This window comes from Pristiophorus japonicus, chromosome 21, assembly GCF_044704955.1.
Source record: "Pristiophorus japonicus isolate sPriJap1 chromosome 21, sPriJap1.hap1, whole genome shotgun sequence".
In the NCBI taxonomy this organism is placed as follows: Eukaryota; Metazoa; Chordata; class Chondrichthyes; family Pristiophoridae; genus Pristiophorus; species Pristiophorus japonicus.
This window is the reverse complement of record NC_091997.1, coordinates 20,330,155-20,355,982: the sequence shown is the minus strand read 5'-3', so window position 1 is coordinate 20,355,982 and position 25,828 is coordinate 20,330,155. Positions and strand designations below refer to the sequence as shown.

General features: G+C 46.2%; 1 protein-coding gene and 1 long non-coding RNA gene across 2 annotated transcripts in view; one reads left to right on the top strand and one right to left on the bottom strand.

Moving 5' to 3' along the window:
* The window catches only part of asic2 (acid-sensing (proton-gated) ion channel 2), a 515,434-nt gene that overhangs the window by 17,196 nt on the left and 472,410 nt on the right, over window positions 1-25,828 (top strand). The window lies entirely within an intron of this gene.
* LOC139233855 (uncharacterized) overlaps window positions 5,486-25,828 on the bottom strand; it is a 37,358-nt gene continuing 17,015 nt past the window's right edge. The window contains exons 2-3 of the long non-coding RNA XR_011588228.1: window positions 6,014-6,169; window positions 5,486-5,702 (exon numbers count right to left, since the gene is read on the bottom strand). This is a non-coding gene — a long non-coding RNA (uncharacterized lncRNA). The remainder of the gene's footprint in view (window positions 5,703-6,013; window positions 6,170-25,828) is intronic.

The window sequence follows — 25,828 nt, the reverse complement described above, 5'->3', positions numbered from 1 at the left end:
TGTAAACGCCAGTAGCTCTTCTTAGTTCAAAGTTTAGCTGAACAAATCGCACCGAGCATTGCCACGAATGTTGCAGGATTTATCCATTGCAAGAGAAAATTGCAAGCGAATCTTCCAGCCCAACTTTCTGCTGAGCTTTGATGCTGCCAGACAGAAGCGGAAAGCAATGAAAAACTGTCTGGTGACTCAACTGCAGCTCTTGAATTTTCTGCACCATTTAGTTTTTTGATTTATGGTGCATTGCTGTCCAGTAAAGTATCCATGACTATCGGCATACTCTCGTTCACCGTCTCTCCATCAGATAACACTTTATTTTTCTGCACCAGAATCCCAGCAGTTTTGTAACTGGCCAAAGTTCTAAGTTCCGAAGACAAGAACAATTGTTTCAGTACCAATTCCTGCTGATTGAGAGTGGATTTCATGGGACGGGGCAGACCCACCCCTGCTCTCCATTCAGAACATGGCTGGATGCTACTTACCCTTTGCCACATGCTCGACTACAAAAAGCATTATCGGGTCCTACTCTTGTCTGCAAAAACTGCTCACTATTCCAGGATCATTCTGGAATGCAAAGATGACACCCTGCTACTATTCTCTGCTGCTAACCATCTCCTTAAACCCCTCTCCCCTGTCTCGTTTCTGAAAACTGATTGAAAATTTTCTATCATTCAGAATGTGCGTGCTCAAAAATGTTACTTTAGATTATCCACCTTGGTCTCAGTAAATTACTTTGTGCACAAATGGAAAAGTGGCTTCTTGGCACACAACGGGGAACGGAATTTCCCATTCATTGTGAAATTTCTATTCAACTTTCGCCCGATCTGAACCTTTTTGATTGGCACATCAATCAGCTCTCCAAAAAACTATTCACAGAAACTGTTGCTGTTTCTCGTTTTCTTGTGTCAAATCTATCCATTTACAAATCCAATCAATCCTTTACCTATTTTTCTTTCATGGGACGGGGCAGACCCACCCCTGCTCTCCATTCAGAACATGGCTGGATGCTACTTACCCTTTGCCACATGCTCGACTACAAAAAGCATTATCGGGTCCTACTCTTGTCTGCAAAAACTGCTCACTATTCCAGGATCATTCTGGAATGCAAAGATGACACCCTGCTACTATTCTCTGCTGCTAACCATCTCCTTAAACCCCTCTCCCCTGTCTCCACCACACTCGCCTCCAACAAAAAGTGTGAGGAACTCATGGACTTCTTTGTCTCAAAGATTGAGACCAACCGATCCCTTCCTTCCCGATTCTGTGCTCTGATATTTTGAGCGATGGCTGAACATGCGAGAGAGCGTGCACCGTTTTCAGACCCTGCACTGGAGGTCTTAGTGGAAAGGAGGAGAGATGTCCTGTATCTGCAAGGGGGCAGGGGGCCCTCCAGACGCATGCTCAGGAGTCAGCGTCAAGAAGCAGGGCCGGAGATCAATGCGAGGAGTGTTGCTCCAACAACATGGATGCAGTGCGGGAAAAGTTTAATGAACTTGCATGGATTGTCAAGGTCAGTGGGCTGGAAATTCATTGGCTTAGCGTTACCCGTTAGTGCCCAGGCGGGGCGCTAACCGGCCGCTAAGCGCCTACCAGCCGAGCGCCGCGCTATGAGAGCCTGTTGGTTTAGTGGCGGCGCTGTCATTGAACTCTGCGCACTCTAATGCCACCCATTTGGTGACATCACGCGTGGGCAATGCCCTCTTAGCACCGCGTTCACCAACTTGACTGCTTTCGCCTGCCGTAGCGCCTGCCGCTACTCCTGACGGGGAAATCCGTTGATGCGCAGAGGATCCGGGATGATAGCTGAAGGACTGACCCGGTAAGTGTTCACATTGCATTTTATTTACAGTTACTGACCTTGCTGACCTCTAGAAGACTGTTGCTAATGTTTGTTCCATTTCCTTGAGTTTTTCCCTGTTCCACCTCACTTCTTCTTTAGGCGCTAGGATACCGGTATCCTAACGCCTCAACTTCAGTAGCGCTCCATCGCTACCACCCCGTTAGCGCCCCAAGAGAGGTGTGGAACACTTCAGTTAGAGCTCCATTCCCCTCTCGGGGCGCTAAAAGTGAATATCCCGGTTGGAGGCGGTAATCAGCGCCCGATGCTAAATTAGCGATCGGGGGTGTCACTGCCTCAAACAGTGCCATACTGAATTTTTAACCCAGTGAGCTCATCTTCAAATTGCACATCCTACCAACTGCACCACTAGCCTTATCCACTGTTCAATTGAAGAAGGGTAGTCAATGTTGTCATGTAGTAAACACAGCAGCCAATTTGCGCACAGCAAGCTCCCACAAACAGCAATGTGATAATGCCCAGATAATCTGCTTTAGTGATGTTGATTGAGTGATAAAGATTGGCCAGGACACCGGGGGAAAAACCCCTTTCTCTTCTTCGAAATGGTGCCATGGAATCTTTTCCGTCCACCTGAGAGGCCAGATGGGGCCTCAGTTTAATGTCTCATCCGAAAGATGGCACCTCCGACAATGCAGCACTCCCTCGGTACTGCACTGGAGTCTCAGCCTAGATTTTTGCGCCAAAGTACTGGAGTGGGACTTGAACCCACAACCTTCTGACTCAGTGGCGAATGTACTACCCACTGAGCCACTGACTTCAAAAATGCATGCAATTGCACCAGCAGCCAAAAGAAATAAGCAACTAACCTGTAAACATGTTTTGACCCCTTTACGTAGCACTGGTGGTGGATCCTTCGTGCTGTTTAACGTCATGTTCAGCTGTGTCAGGTTAAGACACAGCACAGGTTGGAGCGTGGCATTCGAAAATGGCAGCACCGGTGTCAAATCAACCCTGCACACCGATTGACATCACCATCTATCTGCTCTGCATATTGTCGATGGTCACCAGGTGCGTGCGCGAACACTTCACCAAGCTGGCGTTCGGCACACTTCCTATTGGAAGTCTGCATGCACATCTCGGTCGCCATTTTTGACCGTTAGGATACCGGGTGGCGCCTAAAAGAACAAGCGCTATAGAGCCCCGTTTCTTTCCAGCAATGTCTGTTTTACTCTGAATGCCCTTCATGATTAACCTTTTTGTACAATAAAGTCAACAGTCCACATTTCCCTCTGCGTATTCTGTCTAATTTTGTGTGCAACCTCTCTTTTGCATTTTTCCCAGACCATAATCTCTCCATTCCTGTGTTCTGTTCACATTCCACTGTTCCTTTATGTTCAAGCTCCCTATCGAACTGTTCCCAGCTTAAGTCTTCCAGTATTACATCACTAAATATAATTGTTCTCCAGTGTATATACTCTGGGGCCAAAATTGGCCCTTTCTACAAGGCCTGTGGCCGCCTGAAAGTGGTGACCACGGGTCGGTGCGGATTGGCCTCCAAGTCTCCGCGGAGGTGCCACCATTTTAGAAATGTCTCTTCCTCAGGTTTGGAGCGGTGTAGGGGACCGCTCCCCCCCGCCCCCCCTCCACGTTTTCCCGCCCTGCCATGCACCCGCTGACCCCTACACGAAATTGTCCCATGGGAAATTGCCACTTTTCGGAATTGCCCCAGCATTTTCTGTCGGTGCATTCTCAATGGCTTGGCGGCACGGCCACCCTTAAAGGGGAGGTGGTGTTGCCGGCTACGCCATGTTATTTTTTTTCCCCGGCCGACTTCCAGGTCGGGCGGGCAATTATGGCCGCGGGTTCGGCCGGGCCGTCAACAGGTAGCCTGGCATGGGTGCCAGTCCACTGGCCCAACCGAAACCCTCCCTGGGGCCCAGTGTTTGCCACTAAAGCGGCTGCCAGTGTTTGCCACTAAAGCGGCTGCAGAGTTCGCAGTGGCCCTTCCCCTTTAACTGATGGGGAGGGACGTTGTGACGCGCCAGAGCGATGACATCATCAGTGCGCGCTAATGATTTGCAGCGTCGGTCACTGACCCACCCCGCTAGTGACGGCTACTGCAACCCGACCGCGCTTCCACCCCGATGATGAGGGCACTTCCGCCCCGCTGCAAAAAACCCCACAAAGTGCTGAATTTCTCCGCATTGTTGACGAAACACTTAAAGGGCCCGAAATTGGTCGACATACCGACCACTACCGGCCAAAAATGCGATTTTGGTCAAAAAACAGCTACATACCGCTCAGCGGAATATTCATCATTGACATACCAAGCGGTATGCACACCGTCCGCCGTGCAGGACCAAGCGCATATCGCCCAAAATGTCCGATTTTCATCGCGTACCGCCAACATACCACCGGAGCTGCATACGGTCCTGGAAAAGGTGGTTTTACGCAATGTTAAGTTGGCGGGAATGGGCGGAGTGCACGGAGCCGCCATTTGGAACTCGGGAACTGTCAGCTAAAGCAGCACCTCTGTATTTCAGAGATGAGCAGCGACGTTACAGTGCGATTTAGAGTGGAAAGGGTATCTTTATTGTTACTGAGTAACTTATTAAGATGGAAGGCATTTTAGTTACATTTTTTTCATTGAAAAATATTGTCGAGATTTAAAAAGAATGGGGCCTGCACGATCTCAGCCTGTGTTGCTGACAACCTGTCTAATAGAGAAAGTTTATAAATGAACGCTTTGCTTGAATGTGGAGAGCTGCGTTTTGAGACCCTGATGACTGTTACCCCAAAAGTTTGACAGTGTACAAGAGTGCTTAAATTCAATTCAAATGTTTATGTAAAAATGTCAAAAATATGCAACAATTTTAAAACTTTGTGAAACTTATAAATATAAAACAACTGTAACAACTTTAATAACAACATTTTTACAACTTAAATAAACTTTTACAAATCAAACTTAAATTATTCAACAAACATGTACAACAAAAGACATTTTACTGTCCTCGACCATGACCTCGCCCCCGGCCTCGACCATGTGCTACACCACCCTTGGGACTATTTCCCCCTCATCCCCCTGTTTCTTACTCCCGCCCTTCCCTTTCCCAGTGCCTCTGAGCCCGGACCTCTCCGTGCTGGTACCAAGCCGGCGTGCAGCACCGCACCCCAAGTGCTGTTGCTGTTGTTGGGGGTCAGACATTGCAGGCGCAATATAAATAGGGCTCAGGAGAAGCTCGCGATGTGGAAGGCGTGGTTTCAGCGCTGGAAGATGTTGTCCGCTCCCCACCCTCTGGTGCTGTCGACCTGACTACTATGGCATGGGGAGGGGGGGTGGGATCCACGCCATGTCCCGATCCCGTCGATTACCGCATTGCATCGACGGAGTCGGCGGTTTGCTCCATCGCGGTGATCAGATGCAACATATCCTCCGAATGCCGCTCTGATAGAGCCGCGATGTTTGCGGCTATCGCAGTCATGGCCTTGAGCAGCTCTCGACCTATGTCGATGCCGGCCTGTGACAGATGCATCATGTCCTGGTACATGCCTACAGCAACCGACTTTTCCTGCACCAACCTCTGTCGCTGCAGCAAAGGCGTTGCAACACTGGGGGTGCCTTGCTGCACACGGCTTGGTCCCACCGAATCAGAGGAGCCATGGGGGAATCCCCTGAATACTGACTCGGTGGTGGAGGATGTTCCAGCTGTCCCACATGGAGCTGGTGTAACCTCCTCCATCTCCACCCCCACCTCCACCTCCACTGGCTGCAGGATCACCAGCTCTTCCTCTTCCTCTTCATCTTCCTCATCTCTGCCAGTGGTGAAGTCAGGAGAGGGCTAGGTGATGCCAGAGGTGGAGGCAGTGGGTCTGTCGTTTGTGTCGGTGTGGTCTGAATCATCCGAGTCTGGAAGTACAAAACAACATTTAAAAAAGCTTGGCACCAGAGGAGGGGTCAGGGTTACATTAGTACACAGTACAGTGACTTATCACAGTCTGTCTTAAATGTCCGCCACTGCTGCAGTACTGCATTACATCGCAGACAGACAATACATACATGCATTGCATTACATGCCCCCAACATTGCAGTACATCACACGAGGCCAACATTACAGTGCAATAAACTTACATTTCATTACATCAGGCCAACATTACAGTTACAGTTACATTACATGACATGAGAGGACCGCAACACAGACTGCATTTTATTCAACTTACCATCTTGTGTGAGTGGGTCAGCTCCAATGCCGGTGGTGGCACGGTTGCTATCCCCGACCAGGGACAGGGCACGGATCTCAATGTCAGTCAGAGGCTCATGGGTTGTGGGTCCACCCCCGTACGCTGCTGATTGGCTGCTATTGCAGATGTCTTCTTCTGCAGAAAGTAAAGTAAATGAAAGTAAAAATCTTCAATCCATTTAACATCACACACACACACACACACACACACATACCCACACACCACACATGTCATTGCCTGAAAGCACAAATACATCACTGTAACCTTAAGATAAATAACATCATCCATGTGACACTGAACCTACATTTACATGGTACATGGGGGGTGCATAAATAAAATCATTACTTTTGCAACCCTCACCAGGTCATTCCACCTCTTACGGCACCTTTCCCCAGTATGTACCATGGTACTTGTGGAGGACACTGATCTCATCCCATATTATGTTGTATTCCTTTGGGGGGGTGGGTGGCTTTCCACGACCACCCTGCGTTAGCTCGGAGTATCTCTCGGTGATATGCTCGAGAAGGGCAGGTAACTCCATCTCATCGAAGGCGAGCGCCCTCAAACTCCTGTCCTTCTCAATGTTCCTGCGCTTGGATTTCTTTTTTAACATTTCCATAATATTTCTGTTGTTATGATTTTTGCTTTGTAAAATATGTCTTATTCTTCAAACTGTAGACTTATTAGTTGTTATGAATATTTTTTAACTCTGCAATGTGTTTTTAAAGTAACTGCCCGTCGGCTAGCTTGCTGCTCCTTCTCACTCTCACTCTCTCTCTCTCCTCTTCTACTCACTGCGCATGCGTAGGTGACTCCTGACCCCCGAAATCTCGGGTAAAACGCTCTGTTTAAAAAAAAACGAGAAAAAAAAAATCGCCTATGTGCAGTTCTGTGCTGCACCGGCAATCGAACAGAAAGTCGATCTGGATCGGCTAATAGGTTACGTACCGCCCGCTGCAGACCGCTGGCATACCGCCGACATACCGCCGAAAAAAAATCGACCAATTTTGTCCTCTTCGGTCTCGGCGGTTTGAAACGACACACTGCCGGCAAACCGCTGAGAAATGGGTGGACTTAATGCATCGACCAATTTCGGGCCCCAAGAGCGGTAGGTGCGACTCGTTTCGGGCGGTGGGAAATTTCACCCCTTCATATATATTATATTGTTGCCCAGAATGGAAGCTACATGTCATTGTTTCCTATTGTTAGACGTTCTATTCCCCGTTAAGTATTGCCTGTATAGGGAATTTATCATTGTTTATCCCTTTACACCTAACATGCAATGTGTATTCCAGTTGGATCCCTAGTCCCCATCGTGTATCCTGCATCTATTCCTTCTAAGCAGCTCTCAGCGATAATTTTTACTTTTTTTTGAGGCAGTATTCATTGGTTGCTATCAGTCAGAAATCTCTAGGCAATGCACTTACAATATGACAACGGAATACTGTTAACTATGAACCACCCACCTTGCATTGAAGTATCTACTCTAAAATAATGAGGATTTGAAAGCTTCAATAGTCTGTCTAGCAGCTATTTTGCATATCTTTGAATGCTGCTGTTAATACTATATATGCGGGAAAGTGTTTGCTTGAGATTGGACAGTTTAACCTGGTTCACTGGAATAAATTTGCAATAAAAAACTGTAACATGTGCAAGACTCACCAGGACACACAACGTGTGTGGGAAGGGCTTATCTGTACAGGCAGGTATTTGGGGAATTAGGGTTGTCTTAGAAGGTAGATTGTATGACGATTATAATGCAGATATTTTTCTTGCATGGCCAGAATCTATATACTTCACACTTTGATTAAATATAATTTACTCTTCAAAGACCACCCGTAGGTTGCTGCTGGGTACTGGGAAGGAAAGCTCATTACTAAGACTAAACCTTAACCAAAAGGTGCATCCTGTTATGTATGTAAACATTGTAACTGTGTAAGACTTGCCACCAGAGGGCGCAATTGTTGAGGGCCCAAGGGACACCTGCATACCTTGTGCAAGGGAGTATAAAAGCTTGTCTGCCAGGCTGCTTAGGCACTCTGGAGTTGTATGAAAGAGACTAGGGTCACATCAGTTTTAGCTCACAGTACTCAGTCTTGTGGAGTTCTTCCATACTTAACACATCCCATGTCATGTTTGCACTTGAGAGCACTGGGTGTTGGAGCCCAGTGGTGCAATTGATAAGCTACAGCATATTTGGTTCTAATGAGTTTTCAGTCAATGGGCTGAGGTTTGTTATAGTCTGACTCCTTCCAGTCTGAGATTAATTTTGTTTGGCTGGAGTCAGTTTTGGATAAACTATTCCAAGAGTTGCTTTGCTGATAGCTAGGCCTTAGTGTATACTTTATGTGATGGTCTTAAAGGGAAAATAGACTGTAGTGGTGAATCTGTTTCCATTCCATTCATATGTGCTTTCTCATCAATTCTGATTTCTGAATGACAATGATCCAGTTTTATTTTTCGATAGGTAGCAGGTCCCGATACAGTCCTTCTCTCTCAAAATGACAGCGTTGCTACTTAAGAGTGAACACCATAGCGGCTAACGAGGCTGTGCCTGGAGTAACCAGGAAAGAAAACGCTGGTGGATTGATGGATGGTCAGGAAAATAAAAACACCTTCAAAATGTTCCTCGTAATTGAATTGAGAATAACTGGAGTAATATAGTGAATGGAGTGTTATTTAGTCATTTAATTTTTGGGAGTTGAAATTCCTCTCTGCACTTATTTTTAGCACTGCTTCATGCTTTCATGTCAAATTCCTGTGTGCACTATTCAAGGAAGTCATTTAACCAGTTTGTTCTGTGAGGTGGTCCACGGCACTCGGAAGGAATCATTAGCTCCAGGCTTGCAATCGGGAGTTTTGGGGGGGGTGGGAAGGGGGGAGAACGGGGAGAAGCTGGAGATTGGGGCTAGGGTGAAGAGGCTGGAGATCGGGGCAGGGGGCAGGGGGGGGAGGGGAGGCTGGAGATCGGGGCTGGGGGAGGGAGATTGGGGCTGGGGGAGGGAGATTGGGGCTGGGGGCTAGAGATCGGGGCTGGGGGATGGAGATTGGGGCTGGGGGATGGAGATCGGGGCTGGGGGATGGAGATCGGGGCTGGGGGATGGAGATCGGGGCTGGGGGATGGAGATCGGGGCTGGGGGAGGGAGATTGGGGCTGGGGGAGAAGCTGGAGATTGGGGCTGGGGGCTAGAGATTGGGACTGTGGGAGGGAGACTGGAGATTGGGGCTGTGGTGGGGTGGGGAGAGATTGGAGATCGGGGCTGTGGTGGGGTGGGGAGAGACTGGAGATTTGGGCTGTGGCGAGGGGGAGCTGGGGAGGGGGGCAGGGGTGTTCCTTTGCTCGATTGGGCGGAGTGGGGGTGGGGAAGCTGGGTTCAAGTGAGGCCCGGAGGAGCACGTCTGCCATTCCTGGCCCATAAGAAAACCTGAAAAATTAATGTTAATCTTATCTGCTGGCCCTCTTTGAACCCAGGATCTGGCTCCCAGCTGGCTTTACCTGAGAGGTAGCCACCACTGGCCCCCTCCCCTGCTCAGGCCTCTGGTTAATATCACTGATCGGGTCCTGATGACTTCATCGGACCTGATTGACCTCCTTAAAACAGAACAATGGCAAAATACTGCGGGTGCTGGAATCCGAAACAAAAACAGATAGTGCTGGAAATACTCAGCAGGTCAGGCAGCATCTGTGGAGAGAGAAAGAGAGTTAACGTTTCAGGTCTGTGACCCTTCGTCAGAACTGGAAAAGTTACAGCTGTAACAGAGTTTAACCACGTGCAGAGGGGAGACCAAACGTCGATTGGGTGAGCGCTTTGCGGAACACCTCCGTTCAGTCCGATAGGATGACCCTGAGCTTCCGGTCGCCTGTCACTTTAATTCCCAGCTCCACTCCCACTCTGAGCTCTCCGTCTTCGGCTTCTTGCACTGATCCAATGAAGCTCAACACAAGCTCGAGGAACAGCACCAGATCGTTCGATTCAGCACTTTATAGCCTTCTGGACTCACCATCCAGTTCAACAATTTTAGACCATAACCTCTGCCACTATTTTTCAGGTGGAAGCTGTTTATGATTCTGCCGTGCCCATTTACAATGTTTAGTCTCTCTTGTCTTCCACCCTATCGCAGACCATCCCTTTTATTTTTTCCTCCCATCCCCCCCTTTCCCTGCCTCTGCACCTGTTTAAATCTGTAACATCTCTCAACTTTTTCCAGTCCTGACGAAGGGTCACAGACCTGAAACGATAACTCTGTTTCTCTATCCACGGATGCTGCCTGACCAGCTGAATCTTTCCAGCATTTTCTGTTTTTGTTCGTGAAAACAGGACCCCACTTCCTTCCTGCAGGTATCCCGCTCGCCTGTTCAAAAAAACAGGTTAATATTGGGACAGGCCGGGAACGACATGGGATCGCTGGGGGTAACTGACACCTGTTAATTGAACTGCCCCCACACACCCACCCGCCAGGTGGGGCAGATAAAATCGGGGCCATAATGTTTCTATGTTCAACCGAATCTTCCAGCACCTCCTCTATCCAACACTTTTAACTCAACAGGGAAAGAGAGGATGCTGGGAACTGATATCATAAGCCAAAAATGTTGTTTTTCGAAGCAAGCCTCAGAAACATAAAAGACTTGCATTTATATAGCGCCTTTCACCGGATGTCTCAAAGTGCTTTACAGCCAATTAAGTACTTTTGGAGTGTAGTCACTGTTGTAATGTAGGAAACGTAGCAGCCAACTTGCGCACAAGCAAGCTCCCTCAATCAACAATATGATATTGACCGGATAATCTGTTTTTTTGTTATGTTGGTTTAGGGATAAATATTGGCCAGAACACCAGGGATAACTCCCCTGCTGTTCTTCAAAATAGTGCTATGGGATCTTTTATGTCCACCTGAGAGAGCAGACGGGGCCTCGGTTTAACGTCTCATCTGAAAGACGGCACCTCCAACAGTGCAGCGCTCCCTCAGCACTGCAGTGTCAGCTTAGATCCTTTTTTTTTGTGCTCAAGTTCCTGGAGTGGGACTTGAACCCACAGAGAGCGAGGGTGCTGCCTAGTGAGCCACAGGCAAGGATGATGGAACTGATGAGCATCCCAGCTGCAAAGTTGTAAATTGTGAAGAAAAATACAATTCATTGAGTGTATTTTTTTCAAATGTGATGTATGTAATTTTTCAGTGATGCATTTGATCCGTTTATTATAGAGCCTTATCTTAGCACATCCCATTTAAATGCATCGCTCTTAAATTCCCAACATTGCTTTAATATGCAAGATTGTGTAGCTTCCCACTGTGCAATTCTGTCAGAAGCTGTCCGAGCACTGCGGGGAAGACACAACGGAGCCTCAGTGCTCCGCAGGTTCATCAGGAAGTCGTAATGAAAGTGTCAATAAGTACAAGAGATGTTCGCCAGCTGCTTGGCTAAACGGTCAAGACAGCAAACTCGTATAAAGATTTTCTGCGTCAGTCATCTCCCAGCCGGATGCGAGCTTCACAATCTCAGCATGTGACAAGGCGTGAGACATTTTGTACTTTTCAAAGACTGAAGCAGGTGTTCGACATCTATTATATCTGACTGAGCCAGCGCAGAATAATAACAGATGCTTTAATTCTAGTCATTCATTTTATAAGCAAGTAGCAAACCCTCCGAGCTTATGAAATCACTTCAGCTTCAGATAACGAGATGAAATGTTGTGTATGAAATTAATAATTACATTGTTTTATGACACACTAACTTTCCATTATTACAATTCGGCAAATTCAGAGTGAAAAAAAAGCTACAGAAAACATAATGCAACAGTCATTATTTTTGTTTGGCAGATGTGATAACTGCTTAACCTGCTGTACCTTCCCTGCAATGCCAGATTTTGTGTGACCGGCTCCTAGCTTTTCATTGGTCTGATGTAGCTTCTAACATCATCTTGTGTGTGAAAAACCCATATAACTCAAAAACACTTTGGGAAATATTAATTTTAGCCACAAAGCCATCGTGAGTGCAAAATGGAAGTGGGAGGGAAAGGTTAGGCAGAGCAGATTTTAAGTAAAGCTTTTCTGTGCACACAGGAATTCCCGTGACACCTTGGGCCTTGAAGGCTCACGAATTTGTCTTTTGCTCTGCTGCAGTACGACTCTGTTAAGCTTGGCACTTTCACCTAAATGGAGAGATGGACCTTTACACAGTTGCTAAATATGTTACTGTGTCAGAGCACATCAGCACAACCTAACCGAGCACAGACCAGGGAGTGTATTTGTGATCTTCCTTGGCCTCTGTTCGACACTGAGCAGTGCAATTATATACTGAACTATAATGGGAGCCCAGAATCTCCTTCGTAGCTACGAAAAGATGTTGAAAAAAACTTGGAACGACTGTACGTTTGTATTAACAAGGTCTGATTGTATTGCAATGGCATTGTAAATCATATATGTGTGAATCAACTATGAAGAAAATTCGTGGATTTCAGCTGCATCTTCTGTCTTTTTTTAAAATGTATTCATTCCTGGAATGTGGGCATCACCGGCACGGCCAGCATTTATTGCCCATCCCTAATTTCCCTTTAGAAGGTGGTGGTGAGCCGCCGCCTTGAACCGCTGCAGTCCGTGTGGTGAAGGTACTCCCACAGTGCTGTTAGGGAGCGAGTTCCAGGATTTTGACCCAGCAACGATGAAGGAACCATGATACTTTTCCAAGTCAGGATGGTGTGTAACTTGGAGGAGAACTTGCAAGTGATGGTGTTCTCATGCGCCTGCTGCCCTTATCCTTCTAGGTGGTAGAGGTCACGGGTTTGGGAGGTGCTGCTGAACAAGCCTTGGCGAGTTGCTGCAGTGCATCTTGTAGATGGAACACACTGCAGCCACGGTGCGCCGGTGGTGGAGGGAGTGAATGTTGAAGGTAGTGGATGGGGTGTCAATCAAGCAGGCTGCTTTGTCTTGGATGCTGTCGAGCTTCTTGAGTGCTGTTGGAGCTGCACTCATCCAGGCAAGTGGAGATTATTTCATCACACTCCTGACTTGTGCCTTGGAAATGGTAGAAAGGTTTTGGGGAGTCAGGAAGTGAGACACCATGCAGAATACCCAGTCTCTGATCTGCTCTTGTAGTCACAATATTTATGTGGCTGTTCCAGTAAAGCTTCTGGTCAATGGTGACCCCCCAGGATGTTGATGGTGGGGGATTCTGTGATGGTAATGCTGTAGAATATCAAGGGGCAGTGGTTAGACTCTTTCTTGTTGGAGATAGTCATTGCCTGGCACTTGGGTGTCATAAATGTTACTTGCCACGTATCAGCCCAAGCCTGAATGTCATCCAGATCTTGCTGCATTCGGGTATGGACTGCTTCATTATCTGAGGAGTTGCGAATGGAACTGGACACTGTGCAATCATCAGCGAACATCCCCACCTCTGACCTTATGATGGAGGGAAGGTCATTGATGAAGCAGCTGAAGATAGTTTGGCCTATGACATTGCCCTGAGGAATTTCTGCAGCGATGCCCTGGGGCTGAGATGATTGCCTGCATAGAAAAATCTGTGGCAGCGAAGAGGTGAAACTAGATGTGGGGTAGACTGCAGCAGTAAAGCACTGCATGTGTCTATGTAGGTGTGTTAATATACTTGGGCAAGTGTGTATGTGTGTGAGTGAGTGTCTACATTGGGGCATGTAGAGGAAGGGTCCAGTATGGTGGAGGGACTTCATACAGAATATGGGCAGATTTTGAATCAAGTTGCCCAAGAAGACAACGAGCAGTAATAATATCCTGAAACAATTCATTTTGGAGATTTTGTACAGTGGGATGTGGAGTGTAGGGATCAATACTTTAATTATACTCTAGATATTTAATTCTGATTATTTGTAGTAGGCTCCTCTTAGACTGAGAATTGGCTATGTTCCTGGATTTTGTTCTTTACTGCTTTGCCCCAAGGCAGTTTACTGGTACACTCATTCTCTAATCCGTTTGTTGGTCGAACACATTTATATTCAGACCATGGTACGTGTGTATCCTCTAGTGAATGTCAGATCCTCTGGAGGTATGTCCATCTGTGTGCCATACCATGTGGTTACAGAGGCCGTTCGAGTTCTCTCTATTTTGAGACTTGTCCGAGCGCCTTTGTAGGAGGTTGTTTTCAATCAGTTCTTTACAGCCAACGTTGTGAAATATTTCTCCCCTTTCACTTGGCAAGAGTCAGTATTTTAACAGCAATAGAGTCAGAAGTTAAAAATGAAATATTTTCTTTATGACCTAGTTGTAACTTGGTGTGAAGTTGGCTGGGGCAAACTCTTTTTGGACGGCATGTTCTTTGGTTCTTAACATATATTCTAAATAGTTAGGCAATCTGTCAAACTGTCCTATAGGAAATATTAATATATAAATATTTTGTAGTTTCCAGTAATAAGTTGAAAGGTTTTTGACAATGTCATCTTAAGAGCGCTGTTGTGTGTTCTCTCACTGTGTAATTAGAATGATCAGTTTGTTGTTTTACCTCGTCTTAACTCGTGACCCAAAAACAACTCGCCTTGCAAAACAGGTATTGATGATGGAAGATGTCACATCCAACCGGGTTTCAGTTTGTGACATGGGAGACAGTGGAGAGTTCAGTAGTACTCACTAATGTCAATATATCATGGTGAGTTGTCCTGTTCCACGCAAGTTACAGCCATTTGGTCCACTGCTCTCATCACACTGTGGATCTCCTTTGTTTCAGTTACTTAATGTGCAACTTTATCTGTGCCAGTATAATTTACTGCCCAGTGATTTGTTGGGAATAACCATATCTCCAACTTCTTGTTTTAGGGGCAGGGCTTTGATTATTGTAACTGTGCCGTTTGGTGCCTAAGTACACCAGCAGTAAGCAAAGATACTACGCAACTGCTCCTGCAGTGTCTAAAATGCTGAAACACATGCTTAGTGTTGTGTATGCAATAACTGTTAGAATGTGTACTGTTTAACTCCAAGAGGTATGACCTTGGCTCTGTTTTAGTAAGGCCCTAAAGTGACAAATAGACAAAATGGTTGGCCTTTTATACTTGGGCTGCACACACGTGACAATGACAATACATGACAATACCCCTCTCTGAGATATTAACACAATCTTTTACAAATTGAGACGGTCCGGTGTTTTACGCTCCCGGGTTGACCGTCTCAGTTCAACTCCAGCCTTGGGTGAGTGTTCAGAGTCTGTTGTGACTGGTGGCTGGGTGACTGACCTGGTGGGAGTGGCAATGGCCATGTCAGGGATTGAAAGTCCATTTTCATTGAACTTGTCAGTGATTGAAAGTCCCGATTCACTGATGACCACTGAATCCTCTGATGACTGGAGGTAGGTTGGTTGGTCGTCGATTGTCTCTTCCTCCGACTGTTCCGGTCCCTCTGTGTGCCGCTGCTTTGTCTGATCCATATGTTTCCTGCATGTTTGCCCTTTTTTGAGCTTGATAATAAATACTTTGTTGCCCTCCTTGGCCATGACAGTACCAGCGATCCACTTGGGACCCTGACCATAATTCAGAACATATTGAGGATCATTTACAGAAATATCGCGTGACACAGCTGCACGATCGTGATACCCTTGCTGACTTTGCCTTCTATATTCAACATGATTATTCAAGTCGGGGTGTATAAGAGATAGCTTCGTCTTAAGACCTCTCCATCATTAGTTCACCAGGCGAGACCCCGGTAAGCGTGTGTGGTCTTGTCCTGTAACTCAGCAGTATGCATGAGGCGGGTCTGCAGTGACCCTTGAGTTACTCGCTTCATACTCTGCTTTATGATTTGGACAGCACATTCTGCTTGCCATTTGGATGCAGGTTTGAACAGTGCTAACCTTACATATTTGATACCATTGAGTTTCATGAACTCTTGAAACTCCTGACTGATGAAGCACAATTTGTTGTCGCTAACAATGATGTCAGGCAGACCATGTGTCGCGAACATGACACTGAGATTCTCAATGGTATCTGTGGATGTGCTGGATGACATGATTATACACTCTATCCACTTCGAATATGCATCCACCACAACTAAAAACCATTTTCCCCAGGAAGGGACCTGCAAAGTCTATGTGGATCCTGGATCATGGTTTGGACGGCCACAACCACAGACTCAGCGGCGATTCTACTGGTGCTTTGCTGAGCTGCATGCAAGTGTGGCACTGATGCACACATGATTCCAGCTCAGAGTCAATTCCCGGCCACCATACATGAGACCTGGCGATGGCTTTCATCATTACAATGCCGAGCCACATAGCAATATGTGCTATGTGGCTCACTTACAAATTTCTCTTTCCCTTTCTTGGGCATAACAACATGATTGCCCCACTGTATACAATCCACTGAATAGACAGTTTGTCTTTGTGACGAATGAAAGGTTGGTCTCCTTGCACATTTGCTTGGGTATAGCAGACCAATCACCTTTGAGGATGCAACTCTTCACCACCAATAAAATCAGGTCCTGGCTGGTCCAGATCTTAACTTGTTGAGCCGTGACAGGGGTTCTTTCACTCTCAAAAGCATCCACAACTAACAATAGGTCCGCCAGTTGTGGCGTTTCCACCTCCAGTGTGGGCAACGGCAGACGGCTCAAAGCATCGGCACAATTCTCGGTGCCAAGTCTATGGCGAATGACATAATCATAAGTGGATAATGTCAGCGCCCACCTCTGGATGCAGGATGAAGCATTGGTATTGATACCTTTGTTTTCAGAGAACTGTGAAATGAGTGGCTTGTGATCTGTCTCCAGTTCAAACCGAAGACCAAACAGGTACTGATGCATGTTTTTAACCATATACACACAGGCTAGTGCTTCTTTCTCTACCATGCTGTAGGCTCTTTCTGCTTTAGACAAACTTTTTGAAGCATATGCGACTGGTTGAAGTTTACCCGACTCATTAGCTTGTTGGAGTACGCAACCAATTCCATATGACGAAGTATCACAGGTCAATACTAAACGTTTACATGGGTCATAATGTACCAGCAGCTTGTTAGAGCAAAGCAGATTGGTAACTTTCTCAAAAGCTCTGTCTTGAGACGCAACCCACACCCAGTTGTCGTCTTTTCTTAGCAGCATGTGCAGTGGTTCTAATAAGGTGCTCAATTTAGTTAGGAAGTAACCAAAATAGTTGAGTAGACCCAGGAACGAACGCAGCTCCATCACATTCTGCAGCTTGGGTGTATTCTTAATGGCCTTGGTTTTCACATCCGTGGGTCTGATGCCGTCAGCAGCAATTTTCCTCTCCAGGAATTCGACCTCTGGTGCCATGAAGACACACTTCGAGCGTTTCAGTCTGAGTCCCACTTTGTCCAGACGATGTAGAACCTCTTCCAGGTTGTTCAGATGTTCCTTGGAGTCACGCCCTGTGATCAGAATGTCATCTTGGAACATAACGGTTCTAGGAACGGACTTCAGTCGACTCTCCATGTTCCTCTGAAATATTGCTGCAGCCGAGCGGATCCCAAAAGGGCACCTGTGATAAATAAACAGTCCTTTATGCGTGTTAATGCACGTAAGTTTCTTCGACGTATCGACCAGCTCCTGTGTCATGTAGGCTGACGTCAAATCCAGTTTGGTGAACGACTTCCCCCCCCAGCTAGCATTAAAAGTCATCAGCCTTCGGTAACAGGTACTGATCCTGTTTCGAAATCCTGTTGATCATAGCCTTGTAGTCTCCACAGATTCTGACTGTGCCATCACTTTTCAGCACAGGAACAATGGGGCTGGCCCATTCATTAAATTCAACCGGTGATATGATCCCTTCACGCTGGAGTCTGTCCAGTTCGATTTCAACCTTCTCCCTCATCATATACGGAACTGCCCGAGCTTTATGATGAATGGGTCTTGCATCCGAGTTCACGTGGATCTGCAGCTTGGCTCCCGTGAAGCTGACAATGCCTGGTTTGAACAACAAGGGGAACTTGCTCAGTACTTGGGCACATGTATCTTTCTCGGATGACAACGCCTTGATGTTGTTCCAATCGCATCTGATTTTTTTCAAGCCAGTTCCTGCCAAACAGTGTTGTGCCATTGCCTGGGACAATCCATAGCGGTAACTCGTGAACTGACTGTCATACGACATTTTAATTGTGGCACTGCCAATCACCGTTATGAGTTATTTGGTGTACGTGTGCAACTTGGCATTGACTGGACTCACCCTGGGCCTCACGACCTTAGTATCCCAAAGCTTGTCAAATGCCCTCTGGCTCATTAGCGATTGACTCACCCCCGTGTCCAGTTCCATCGATACCGGCACCCCATTAAATTTCACGTTGATCATTATCGGTTTTTTCTTAGTTAGGAACGAGTACAGTCCATACACTTCCTCCTCTGGTATCTTGAATTGCGTATCCGGATCCGCGCTAGTCTGACCATCATCCTCCACGTGGTGTGTCGCAGCACGCTTGCTCATCTGCGGACACTTGCGCTGGAGATGTCTCACTCTCAGACAGCCTTTGCAACTATATTGCTTAAATCGGCACAGCTGGTGCCGGTGATTTCTCCCACAACACCAACGTGGATAAATCGGATGCATTCCCGCTGGCAGACTTTGGGCAGCCACAGGTTTCGCGTACACAGTCGGGTAGGCCCTGCCATGTGCCGCTGTGCCGAATGCATCATATTTGCATTACTTGCCGAGTTTTGATTTTTCATATCTGCTTTAGACTTCTTTCCATCGTCATGCATGACTGAGCGATCGTGATGGTCCTGTTCAAGTCCAATGTCTCCACTGCCAGTATCACCTCGTGGTTGATGCCGATTACAAAGAAGTTCCACAGCATGTCTGCCAACACAGCCCCGAACTTACACGATCCCGCTAGACGTCTCAGGTCAGCAAGAAATTCCACTGCATTCTGGCCCTCTAAGCGAATGTGTGTATAAAATTTGTATCTCGAGATGATGATGCCTTCGTCTGGCTTAAGGTGGTCCTGTACCAGTGTACACAATTTTTCATAGGTCTTCTCGGTTGGACTCACAGGCAGGAGTAGATTCTTTATCAGACCATAAATTTTTGAACGCAAACCGTGAGGAACACTGCCCAGCGTCGATCTGCGTCGCCAATCTCCACCATTTTGTTGGCCACGAAGAACTGGCTCAAATGGCTGACAAAGTCTGCCCAATCTTCTCCTTCCATGAATTGCTCCAACAATCCAATTGTGCTCATTTTTTCATGCAAAGGTTCTTGTTGCCTCGTCGCCAAATGTTGTGTATGCAGTAACTGTTAGACTGAGTACTGTTTAACTCTAAGAGGTATGACCTCGGCTCTGCTCAAAGTGACTAATATACAAAATGGCTGGCCTTTTATACTTGGGCTGCACACACATCCATCTGTGCACATAAATGGCCTTCAACAGTGACGCCATCAAGTGCCTAATGATCCCAAAAGTATATACATGACACTTAGTCACATAGAATGTTTAAGAATTACATATCACAATTGTGTACCTTAGGAAAGCCCTAATCCTAGTTAGCCCAGATGGTTAAATCTCTCTCTACGTGTCCAAGGTGACTGACTGCTTGCCTAAAGGTGCCGTTCCTAATGTGTCGTAGTGATTGACGTAAATAATAGCCCATAGATCAACTGATGATTTCTGACAAGTATAGACACAAAGAATCAAATCTGCATAATAGTGACACATGTTCCAGTCAATATTTCAGCACAAAATATTTGTCACAGACATCGAATTTTCCATTGTTAGAACATAGGAACATAAGAAATAGGAGCAGGAGTAGGCCTCCTGTCACCTCGAGCCTGCTCCGCCAGTTAATAAGATGATGGCTGATCTGATCATGAACTCAGCTCCACTTCCCTGCCTGCTCCCCATAATCCTTTATTCACATCACTCAAAAATCTGTCTATCCCGCTTTAAATATATTCAATGACCCAGCCTCCACAGCGCTCTGGGGCAGAGAATTCCACAGATTTGCAACCCTCTGTGAGAGAAGAAATTCCTCCTCATCTCAGTTTTAAATGGGTGGCCCCTTATTCTGAGACAATGTCCCCTAGTTTTAGTTTTCCCTATGAGTGAAAATATCCTCTCTGCATCTACCTTGTCAAGTCCCCTCATTATCTTGTATGTTTCCATAAGATCATTTCTCATGCTTCTGAACTCCAATGTGTATAGGCCCAACCTACTCAACCTATCTTCATAAGTCAACCCCCTCATCTTTGGAATTAACCTGGTGGACCTTCTCTGAACAGCCTCCAATGCAAGTATATCCTTCTTTATATACGGAGATCAAAACTGTACTCAGTACTCTAGGTGTGGCCTCACCACTATCCTGTACAGTTGTAGCAGGACTTCTCTGCTTTTATACTCCATCCTCCTTGCAATAAAGGCCAACATCCTATTTGCCTTCCTGATCACTTGCTGTAGCTGCATACTAACTTTGTGTTTCATGTACAAGGACCCCCAGGTCCCTCTGTACTGCAGCACTTTATAATTTAAATGGAGAAAAATTACAATTTGCTTTTCTATTTTTACTGTCAAAGTGGATAACCTCACATTTTCCCACATTATACTCCATCTGCCAAATTTTTGTCCACTAACTTAGCCTGTCTATATCCCTTTGCAGATTTTTTGCGTCCTCCTCACAATTTGCTTTCCCATCCATCTGTGTATCATCAGCAAACTAGGCTACATTACACTCGATCCCTTCATCCAAGTCATTAATATAGATTGTAAATAGTTGAGGGCCCAGCACCGATCCCTGCGGCACCCCACTAGTCACTGTTTGCCAACCGGAAAATGACCCATTTATCCCGACTCTCTGTTTTCTGTTAGTTAACCAATCCTCTATCCATGCTAATATATTACCCCCAACCCCGTGAACTTTTATCTTGTGTAGTAACCTTTTATGTGGCGCCTTATCGAATGCCTTCTGGAAATCCAAATACACCACATCCACGGGTTCCACCTTATCCACCCTACTCGTTAAATCCTCAAAGAACTCCAGCAAATTTGTCAAACATGATTTCCCTTTCATAAAACCATGCTGACTCTGCTTGATTGAATTATGCTTTTCCAAATGTCCCACGACTGCTTCCTTAATAATGAACTCCAGCATTTTCTCAATAACAGATGTTAAGCTAACTGGTCTACAGTTTCCTGCTTTCTGTTTACCTCCTTTTTTAAATAGGGGCGTTACATTTGTTGTTTTCCAATCTGCTGGGACCACCCCAGAATCCAGGGAATTTTGTAGATTACAACCAATGCCTCCACTATCTCTGCAGCCACTTCTTTTAAGACCCTAGGATGTAAGCTATCAGGTCAAGGGGACTTGTCCACCTTTAGTCCCAATATTTTACCAAGTTCTACTTCATTATAACCCCTTGATTATCCACTATTGAGATGTTTTTAATGTCTTCTACCGTAAAGACCGATACAAAATATTTGTTCAATGTCTCTGCCGAAACCTTTCATTCTCTCTACCCCTCTCTCCTCCTTCAAGACGCTCCTTAAAACTACCTCTTTGACCAAGCTTTTGGTCACGAGCTAATTTCCACTTATGCGGCTCGATGTCAAATTTTTGATCTTCTAATACTCCTGCGAAATGCCTTGGGACATTTCACTATGTTAAAAGCGCTATATAAATACAAGTTGTTGGTGTTGAAATTGGGGTATAGTAACATACATGAGAGCCCAATGCAATGTTAGTGGCCTGCTGGGGCTGAGCATGCACCTTGGACGCTCCACTCAGTAAAACCTGGCGGTAGAGCAGAAGAGAACCGAAAAAGAAAGTTTTAAAATTATTTTAGTGGGAGCTGAAGGAGGAAGAATTCTCCTCCAGGATCCAAATGAATAATGTGGGCCGCTGCCACTCCGGGCTCTCTCCCTCCTCCATCCCCTACCCAGGCCTACCTGCAGGCCAGCTCGGCGTTGGAGTCGGGCAGTAATCGGTAGGCCCCGACCAGCGAGCTGCATCGAGATGATCATTTAGCACCTGCAGCTCGTCACTTCCATTTAAATGAGACCGAGTCGATCATGTGTCAGCCTGGAGCCAGCGAGCAACAGCCCGCCGGCGTCATGGCAATGAGGCTCGGCCCTCAGAATGCCCTGCCGGTTGGCCATTTGATTGTTAAAATTTAGCCCAAACTCGTCACCCTTGAAAGGAGACAAATGAAAGAAGACCTTATAGAAGTATAAAAGATACTAAGTGAAATACTACAGTTAATCTTGAGCACTATTTCAAGTTAAACCATTACTATAGGGCAAGTGGACATAGACACAAACTAGTAGAAAGCAATTTCAACACTGAATTCGAGAAGGATTTCTCTTTCACACAGATTAATATCTGGGATGGTTTTCCAGGTGGGAATGTGGAAGGAAAAACTCTGGAGTCATTCAGTAAGCTCTTCGTTACTGTGATGAGGGGGTCATTTGATTTTGAATGAAGGATTGGTTAGATGGGCTGAATAGCCTCCCTCATCTGTACTGATCTTTGTTCCATATTATAATATATTCATAGCCCTGGTTTGTACTAGCACAGTACACAAAACTCAACTCTCAGGCTACTTTAATGTCTGTATGAAGATGTTCTTGATGCTAGTTGAAGTACACAATGGACTGGGCAGTAACATGAAAGAAAGACTTGCATTTATATAGCGCCTTTCATGACCATTGGACATTTCAAAGTGCTTTACAGCCAATGAAGTACTTTTGAAGTGTAGTCACTGTTGTAATGTAGAAAACGCGGCAGCCAATTTGCGCACAGCAAGCTCCCACAAACAGCAATATGATAATGACCAGATAATCTGTTTTTTTGTTATGTTGATTGAGGGATAAATAATGCCAGGAATTGAAGGAAAAGTTTGATGCCATTCATAAGAACATAAGAATTAGGAACAGGAGTAGGCCATCTAGCCCCTCGAGCCTGCTCCGCCATTCAACAAGATCATGGCTGATCTGGCCGTGGACTCAGCTCCACTTACCCGCCCACTCCCCGTAACCCTTAATTCCCTTATTGGTTAAAAATCTATCTGTCTGTGACTTGAATACATTCAATGAGCTAGCCTCAACTGCTTCCTTGGGCAGAGAATTCCACAGATTCACAACCCTCTGGGAGAAGAAATTCCTTCTCAACTCGGTTTTAAATTGGCTCCCCCGTATTTTGAGGCTGTGCCCCCCTAGTTCTAGTCTCCCCGACCAGTGGAAACAACCTCTCTGCCTCTATCTTGTCGATCCCTTTCATTATTTTAAATGTTTCTATAAGATCACCCCTCATCCTTCTGAACTCCAACGAGTAAAGACCCAGTCTACTCAATCTCTCATCATAAGGTAACCCCCTCATCTCCGGAATCAGCCTAGTGAATCGTCTCTGTAACCCCTCCAAAGCTAGTATATCCTTCCTAAAGTAAGGTGACCAAAACTGCATGCAGTACTCCAGGTGTGGCCTCACCAATACCCTGTACAGTTGCAGAAGGACTTCCCTGCTTTTGTACTCCATCCCTAATTCAGGGGATGTTGATCGGTTAGTTATTACTATGTTACGGAGACTTGTGCTGTTTCTATCCAACCCAACAAAGTGTTCTGTGTCAAAAAATTGCTTTGAGTCCAGAATGTGAAATGTTTTTTGGAAGCACAGCTTGTGTCCTGTCACAGGGAACATTACTGTTGAATCTTCAGTCAGACTATTACAGGTGGTAAATTAGCTTCTGTTCTAAGTTGTCATTCTCGACCATGACGCACAAAAAAAGGCTGATTTCGAAGGAAGTTGGATCTTGACACATTTCCCGAACTGTTTGCTACAACCAAACATTTGATATCGAAGTTGTAATGTAAATAAATACACTCAAAACGTCAGTGTCTGGCACCACGGGCCAGCCCACAGTGCGATATGTGTGCGCACTAGATCCGTGCAGCAGAGCTGGTCTCCGGTCGTCTTGGTCAACCCTTGCCACTGGACCAAGACCTAGCTCTGTCAAGCCCGTGTGGTGGCTGGTGTGCAATGGCCACCCCATGTTAAAAAAATCCACGCACAGGCATCTTCCACCCTTCAACATGTTGTTCGCGACCTGAAATATCAGGCCCTTCATTGAAACACCTGTGAACTCATCCCTTTTCGGCGTGGAAGCAAGTCATCCTCGATACGAGGGATTGACTAAGAAGAAATATCAAAACAGGTGACAATTTCCTGAAAATAACTTTAGGAAACCAGGATAAGAAATACCACAATGTCCTTGTTTTTCAAAGCTACACCTCCGAAGTGCAGTCTGTTGGGAGCCACCATCTACTGAATGGTACCATACTTCTAGCCAACTGTAACAAGTAGTACTGTCGACATGGACTATCCTTTTGGCAGTATTGTGCTAAAGTTGCAGAAATTTCAGGCTTTACATACAGACACTGGTAAATATATTTAGAGATGAGAAAAGTAAGAATGGATATGACTCATTTTGAACATGTGCAAGGGACATAACGATTTGCTTCGAAGAGATTTGCTTAAATGTGTCTCCTAAGAGAACAAAAGTTTTTTTCATTACAACTGTACTCCTTTAGAGGCTCAGGCCTAGAAATTTGTCTCGGGCAGTGGCGCAAAAGGGGTAGTATTGGATCGGCCGCCTGTTCTAGGCAGCGCCTGATACTGCGTTCCTTTGCAGTTAATGACACTGAATACCAGGAGCTGCATATAAAGGACAACCGATCGGATACCCTCCACTTTTCGTCACCGCTGCGACAACATTTCTACCCCCAAAGTCTCTCTTTCTCTGTTCAAAGAAACACTTTAGCCTGGAAATTCGGCCAATTTTGGGGGTGGCAGCCTGGTGTGATGGAGGTGCAGAAGATTGGACAGAACCAGTTTCTGCTGGGGTTTTGCCCCTTTCTGGCTCTGGAGAAATTCTGGTCGGGGGGGGGGGGGGGATGGGAGAAGGGGTTGGGCATGGTGAGGAGAGGTAGGTGCTTTATCTGGCTGCTCCCCCTCTGTCCTGACATCATTTTTGGAGGTAGGACTGGGAAATCCCACCAGTTTTTTAAAGCTGGTGATAAGTAGCTTGCATGACGCATACTTGCCCAACAGGGTTGTATGTGGGCCCCATAGTGCCATATCCAAATAGCACTTGACCCAAGAGAGATAGATTGCTTGTTAAGATTTGCAGCTCACCAGTGAAGGAGCAGCGGAAATGCAAACTTGGGTCCATTGGATCGTTGGCCAGACCAGCCAGTGCTTCCCCTCCCTTCCCCCAACAGAATGGCAAGATTTATTGCTGAAGCCCTGCCAAATTTGCAGGGCAGGTGTCTCAGTCCCACTGGTGTTGGTGTGGGTGTTGCCCCATTGTTTAAACAATTCCTCTTCTTGGATTTGGAAAGGAGTCATGCTGAGGACAAATGAGTGGGCAGTGGAGCAGGTCCTCTGGAATTTCTAGACCCATGTTTTGTTGTTTGCTCATTCCATTTCATTCCATTTCAGTGGGCAGTACCCTCGCCTCTGAATCAGAAGGTTGTGGGTTCGAGTCCCACTCCAGGGACTTGAGCACAAAAATCTAGGCTGCCACTCCAGTGCAATACTGAGGGAGTGATGCCCTGTCGGATGAGATGTTAAACGTGGGGCCTGCCTGCTCTCTCAGATGGATGTAAAAGATCCTAAGGCAGTATTTCAAAGAAGAGCAGGGTAGCTATCCCTGGTGTACTGGCTAATATTTATCCCTCAAAAAACAGATTATCTCGGCATTATCACACTGCTTTTTGTGGGAGCTTGCTGTGCGCAAATAGGCTGCCACGTTTCCTACATTACAACAGTGACCACACTTCAAAACAGTACTTCATTGGCTGTCAAGTGCTTTGGGATGTCTGGTGGTCATGAATCATAGCAGTCCCTTGGAATC